General features: G+C 37.9%; 1 non-coding gene across 1 annotated transcript; it reads left to right on the top strand.

Moving 5' to 3' along the window:
• Nucleotides 1-2,729: 2,729 nt before the first annotated feature.
• Nucleotides 2,730-2,837, top strand: LOC148553789 (small nucleolar RNA R71). The gene has a single exon (XR_015893246.1). It is a non-coding gene; the product is annotated as a small nucleolar RNA R71 (small nucleolar RNA).
• Nucleotides 2,838-7,134: the final 4,297 nt, after the last annotated feature.

Genomic DNA, 7,134 nt, shown 5'->3' with positions numbered 1-7,134 from the left:
GGGATCACCTTCTTCTTGGCCACAACTTCATAGAAGTGGTCTTGATGCACCTTTGAGAGGAATCTCTCCATCTCCCATGACTCGGAGGTGGAAGCTTTTGCCTTTCCTTTTCTCTTTCTAGAGGTTTCTCCAGCCTTTGGTGCCATTAATGGTTATGGAAAAACAAAAAGCTTTAGCTTTTACCACACCAAACTTAGAAAGTTGCTCGTCCTCGAGCAAAAGAAGAAAGAAGAGAGTAGAAGAAGAAATAGAGGAGATGGATGGGGCTTTGTGTTTCGGCCAAGGGGGAGAAGTAGTGTTTAGGTTGTGTGAAAATGAAGGAGTGAAGATGGATTTATATAGGAGTGGAGAGGGGGGTATGGTTCGGCCATATAGGGTGGGTTTGGGTGGGAAAGTGGTTTGAATTTGAATGGTGAGGTAGGTGGGGTTTTATGAAGGATGGATGTGAGTGGTGAAGAGAATGGTGGGATTTGATAGGTGAGGGTTTTTTTGGGGAAGAGGTATTGAGGTGATTGGTGAATGGGTGAAGAAGAGAGAGAGAGGTGGGGTAGGTGGGGATCCTGTGGGGTTCACAGATCCTGAGGTGTCAAGGATTTCTCATCCCTGCACCATGTGGCGTGTAAAACGCCCCTTGCTGCCAATCTTGGCGTTAAACACCAGGCCGCTGCCCATTTCTGGCGTTTAACGCCAGCTTCTTGCCCATTCTTGGCGTTAAACGCCAGTCTGGTGCCTTTTTCTGGTGTTAAACGCCCAGAATGGTGCCAGACTGGGCGTTTAACGCCCATTCTGCTACCTTTACTGGCGTTTAAACGCCAGTAACTGTCTCCTCCAGGGTGTTCTATTTTTCATTCTGTTTTCACTTTGTTTTTGCTTTTTCAATTGTTTTTGTGACTTCACATGATCATCAACCTACAGAAAACATAAAATAACAATAGAAAATAGAAAATTATCATAGAATAGTAACAATTGGGTTGCCTCCCAACAAGCGCTTCTTTAATGTCAATAGCTTGACAGTGGGCTCTCATGGAGCCTCACAGATGTTCAGAGCAATGTTGGAACCTCCCAACACCAAACTTAGAGTTTGAATGTGGGGGTTCAACACCAAACTTAGAGTTTGGTTGTGGCCTCCCAACACCAAACTTAGAGTTTGACTGTGGGGGCTCTGTTTGACTCTGTATTGAGAGAAGCTCTTCATGCTTCCTCTCCATGGTGACAGAGGGATATCCTTGAGCTTTAAACACAAGGGAGTCTTCATTCACTTGAATGATCAATTCTCCTCTGTCAACATCAATCACAGCTTTTGCTGTGGCTAGGAAGGGTCTACCAAGGATGATGGATTCATCCATACACTTCCCAGTCTCTAAGATTATGAAGTCAGCAGGGATGTAGTGGCCTTCAACCTTTACCAAGACATCCTCTACAAGTCCATAAGCCTGTTTCTTTGAATTGTCTGCCATCTCCAATGAGATTCTTGCAGCTTGTACCTCAATGATCCCTAGCATCTCCATTACAGAGAGAGGCATGAGGTTTATGCTTGACCCTAGGTCACACAGAGCCTTCTCAAAGGTCATGGTGCCTATGGTACAAGGTATTGAGAACTTTCCAGGATCTTGTCTCTTCAGAGGTAATCTCTGCCTAGTCAAGTCATCCAGTTCTTTGATGAGCAATGAAGGTTCATCCTCCCAAGTCTCATTACCAAACAACTTGGCATTTAGCTTTATGATTTCTCCAAGGTACTTAGCAACTTGCTCTTTGGTGACATCTTCATCCTCTTCAGAGGAAGAATACTCATCAGAGCTCATGAATGGCAAAAGTAAATTTAATGGAATCTCTATGGTCTCAGTGTGAGCCTCAGATTCCCATGGTTCCTCTTTAGGGAACTCCATGGAGGTCAGTGGACGTCCATTGAGGTCTTCCTCAGTGGAGATCACTGCCTCTTCCTCCTCTCCAGGTTCGGCCATGTGGGTTGTGGTTATGGCCTTGCACTTTCTTTTTGGATTCTCTTCTGTGTTGCTTGGGAGAGTACTAGGAGGGAGTTCAGTAATTTTCTTACTCAGCTGACCCACTTGTGCCTCCAAATTTCTAATGGAGGACCTTGTTTCAGTCATGAAACTTTGAGTGGATTTGATTAGATCAGAGACAATGGTTGCTAAGTCAGAGTGGCTTTGCTTAGAATTCTCTGTCTGTTGCTGAGAAGATGATGGAAAAGGCTTGCTATTGCTAAACCTGTTTCTTCCACCATTATTGTTGTTGAAACTTTGTTGAGGTCTCTGTTGATCCTTCCATGAGAGGTTTGGATGATTTCTCCATGAAGGATTATAGGTGTTTCCATAGGGTTCTCCCATGTAATTCACCTCTTCCATTGCTGGGTTCTCAGGATCATAAGCTTCTTCTTTAGAGGAAGCTTCCTTAGTACTGCCTGTTGCTGCTTGCATTTCAGACAGACTCTGAGAAATCATATTGACTTGTTGGGTCAATATTTTATTCTGAGCCAATATGGCATTCAGAGTATCAATCTCAAGAACCCCTTTCTTCTGAGCTGTCCCATTATTCACAAGATTCCTTTCAGAAGTGTACATGAATTGGTTATTTGCAACCATTTCAATGAGTTCCTGAGCTTCTGCAGACGTCTTCTTCAGATGAAGTGATCCTCCAGCAGAGCTATCCAATGACATCTTGGATAGTTCAGAGAGACCATCATAGAAAATTCCTATGATGCTCCATTCAGAAAGCATGTCAGAAGGACATCTTCTGATCAATTGCTTGTATCTTTCCCAAGCTTCATAGAGGGATTCACCTTCCTTCTGTCTGAAGGTTTGGACTTCCAGTCTAAGCTTGCTCAATTTTTGAGGTGGAAAGAACTTTGCCAAGAAGGCATTGACTAGCTTTTCCCAAGAGTTCAGGCTTTCTTTAGGTTGTAAATCCAACCATGTCCTAGCTCTGTCTCTTATAGTAAAAGGAAAAAGCATAAGTCTGTAGACTTCAGGGTCAACCCCATTGCTCTTGACAGTGTCACAGATTTGCAAGAATTCAGCTAAGAACTGATGCGGATCTTCCAATGGAAGTCCATGAAACTTGCAATTCTATTGCATTAGAGAAACTAATTGAGGCTTAAGCTCAAAGTTGTTTGCTCCAATGGCAGGGATTGAGATGCTTCTCCCATAGAAGTCAGGAGTAGGTGCAGTAAACTCACCAAGCACCTTCCTTGCATTGTTGGCATTGTTGTTTTTGGCTGCCATGGTTTCTTCTTCCTTGAAAAGCTCTGTTAGGCCCTCTAAAGAGAATTGTCTTTTAGCTTCTCTTAGCTTTCTCTTCAAAGTCCTTTCAGGTTCAGGGTCAGCTTGAACAAGTATGCCTTTATCTTTGTTCCTGCTCATTTGAAAGAGAAGAGAACAAGAAAGTAGGGAATCCTCTATGTCACAGTATAGAGATTCCTTGAGATGTCAGAGGAAAAGAAGAATAGAAGGAGGAGGTAGATAGAAGAGAATTCGAACATATAAAGAAGGAGGGAGTTCGAATTGTACCTTGAGGAGGAGTGTTAGTCCCTTAAATAGAAGGATGTGAGAAGAGGGGAAGAATTTTCGAAAATAAATTAAAAAGATTTTGAAATAATAAAAAGAAATTTGAAAATTTGATTGAGATTTTCGAAAACTAAGATTGGGAAAGAAATAAAGTGATTTTTGAAAAAGATTTTGAAATTAGAAATTAAAAAGATATGATTGAAAATTAATTTTGAAAAAGATGTGATTGAAAAGATATGATTGAAAATCAAATAAAAAAAAAGAGAAAGTTTTAAAATTAAAGTTGATTACTTAACTAACAAGAAATTAAAAGATATGATTCTTAAAATTTAAATTTGATCCTTTCTTAATAGGCAAGTAACAACTTGAAAATTTTGAAGTAAATCATTAATTTTAGCAAGGATTTTCGAAAATAGTAATAAATAAAAAAAATGGAAAGAAATTGATTTTGAAGAGATATGATTGAAAAGATATGATTTGAAAAAGATTTGATTTTGAAAAATTATGAAGATTTGAAAAAAAATTTGAATTGAAAACAAAATCTTCCCTCTAGTGTCATCCTGGCGTTAAACGCCCAGAATGGCATCCATTCTGGCATTTAACTCCCAAAACTCTACCTTTTTGGGCGTTAAACGCCCAGCCAGGTACCCTGGCTGGCGTTTAAACGCCAGTTTGCCTTTTTCACTGGGCGTTTTGAATGCCCAACTTTTTCTGTTTGATTCCTCTGCTGAATGTTCTGAATCTTCAATTCTCTGTATTATTGACTTCAAAAGACATAGTTTTAAAAATATTTTTTGAATTTTTGATGATGAGAAACAATAAAAATGCAACTAAGATCAAGTAAACAATGCATGCAAGACACCAAACTTAGAAATTTTCATACTAGAGACACTAACAAATTGAAAATGCCTATTAAAAACAACAAAACACACAAAATAAGAGTTTTTAAAGATCAGAACAAGTAAATCATCAAGAACAACTTGAAGATTAATGAAGAACATAATGCATGTATTCGAAAAATGCAAGAAGAATAAAAACATGCAATTGACACCAAACTTAAAAAGTGATACTAGACTCAAACAAGAAACATAAAATATTTTTTATTTTTATGGTTTTAAAAATTTTTTGTGATTTTCGAAACTTATATGGAAAAGAAAATAAAGAGAATCAAAACTTTTAATAAGAATTCTAGGAATCATTGCAATGCTAGTCTAAGACTCCGGTCCAGGAATTAGACATGGCTTACTAGCCAGCCAAGCTTTCAATGAAAGCTCCGGTCCAAAACACTAGACATGGCCAATGGCCAGCCAAGCTTTAGCAGATCATTGCTTTCAACAGCAAAATTGATAGAAATCAACAAGCTCTTGTGATGATAAGTTGAAACTGCGGTCCAAAAGATTAGACATGGCTTCTCAGCCAGCCAGACTTCAATAAATCATCATGGAACTCTAGATATCATTCTAAAAAACTCTGAAGAACAAAATAGAAAATCTTTTTGTATTTTTTGAAAATTTTTTTCGAAAAATAAAAAGGAAAAGTACCTAATCTAAGCAACAAGATGAACCGTCAGTTGTCCAAACTCGAACAATCTCCGGCAACGGCGCCAAAAACTTGGTTTGCGAAATTGTGATCATCAACAATGGCGCCAAAGACTTGGAGCTCTCAAACGTGAATCACACTTTGTCACAATTCCGCACAACTAACCAACAAGTGCACTGGGTCGTCCAAGTAATAAACCTTACGTGAGTAAGGGTCGATCCCAAGGAGATTGTCGGCTTGAAGCAAGCTATGGTCATCTTGTAAATCTCTGTCAGGCATATTCAAATGGTGATGGAGGATTGATAATTAAAAGATGAATAAAACATAAAATAAAGATAGAGATACTTATGTAATTCATTGGTGGATTTCAGATAAGCGTATGAAGATGCGTTGTTCCCCTTGAACCTCTGCTTTCTTATTGCCTTCTTCCAATCATTCATTCTCCTTTCCATGGCAAGCTTTATGTTGAGCATCACCGTTGTCAGTGGCTACTTTCCATCCTCTCAGTGAAAATGGTTCTGATGCTCTGTCACAACATCGGCTAATCAGCTGTCGGTTCTCGATCATGTCGGAATAGGATCCATTGATCCTTTTGCGTCTGTCACACGCCCCACAATCGTGAGTTTGAAGCTCGTCACAGCCATCCCTTCCCAGATCCTACTCGGAATACCACAGACAAGGTTCAGACATTCCGGATCTCAGGAATGGCCACCAATAATTCTAGCCTATACCACGAAGGTTCAAATCTTAGATCAGAAACCCAAGAGATACGCATTCAAGCCATTGCTAGTAGAACAGAGGTAGTTGTCAGGCACATGTTCATAGGTGAGAATGATGACGAGTGTCACGGATCATCACATTCATCAAGTTGAAGAACGAATGAATATCTTGGAGAAGAAATAGACTTGAGTTGAATAGAAAAACAATAGTACTTTGTATTAATTCATGAAGAACAGCAGAGCTCCACACCTTAATCTATGGTGTGTAGAAACTCCACCGTTGAAAATACATAAGAACAAGGTCTAGGCATGGCTGTGAGGCCAGCCTCCCGAAACGTGATCAATTGTATGAAAAGTGTGAGTAAAAGATCGATGAAAATACAATACTCTAATTCGAAAACCTTTGATGCACTTATAGAAAACTGGTACCTGCAAAAGAGGAGTTGGTTTCGCTCCCAGACAATTAGAATCGAACCACCATCGATTTGCTAAAAATCGACAAAACAATAACCTAACATGATATGATATTGTTAAAGGGATGTCTTTATGTGAATTTAATAGTAAATAATTAATAAATAATTTGATAAATTTGATTAAATTGTTATATAACAGTTCTCAATTATCAATTTTACATAAATGCTATTACATGTGAGTTTTTACTTATCGTTAATATTTTTCGATCTATTGTTTCTACCAAATACTTGTAAAGTTAGGTACGATCATAATTTTAAACTAGTGTTATCATAAAATAAGCTATGGTTATGATAGTTTTAAACTAACGTGAGTCACTGTTTTAAACCCTAAATCTTAAACTTTGATCATAGAGTAAATTATGGTCACAGTTTTAAATCATGACTGAAGTGTTTGATTAAAAAAAATGATATTCGTGACAAAAGCCCATGACTTGGATTTAAAAAAAAAAACGATTATAAAACTATGATTACGTTAGATTAGATTACAACAGAAATTGTGACCTAAAATAAAAAACAATAACCATAAATGTACGTATAGTCATAGTTTTCACTGGATGTAACCATGATTTTAAAATGTGATCATGGACAAAAAAAATATTATATAAGTAAAAAAATATAAATGAGATCAACATAAATGACAAAATTTATATAACCACCCAATTATAGAAGGTAAATTAAATTAGTAAAAATAAATAACTAAGTTTTACTCGGAAAAAAAAGTGATAGATAAGAAAAAGACAAAATATAAGGGTGAGATATCAAGAAGTAATTTAAGAAGAAGATGTTCTATATTTTAAGATGTACTCTAAAAGAAAAAAAAGGGGGGGAGAGGAGGGAAGCTGTGTTCACTTAGGTTTTGTTGGGTTGAATTGGGCCTTGGGC

The sequence above is a fragment of the Arachis ipaensis genome, chromosome B7 (assembly GCF_059453495.1).
Source record: "Arachis ipaensis isolate K30076 ecotype BB chromosome B7, ASM5945349v1, whole genome shotgun sequence".
NCBI lineage: Eukaryota > Viridiplantae > Streptophyta > Magnoliopsida > Fabales > Fabaceae > Arachis > Arachis ipaensis.
The sequence above is the reverse complement of the archived record's forward strand: the minus strand, read 5'-3'. Positions and strand labels throughout refer to the sequence as shown.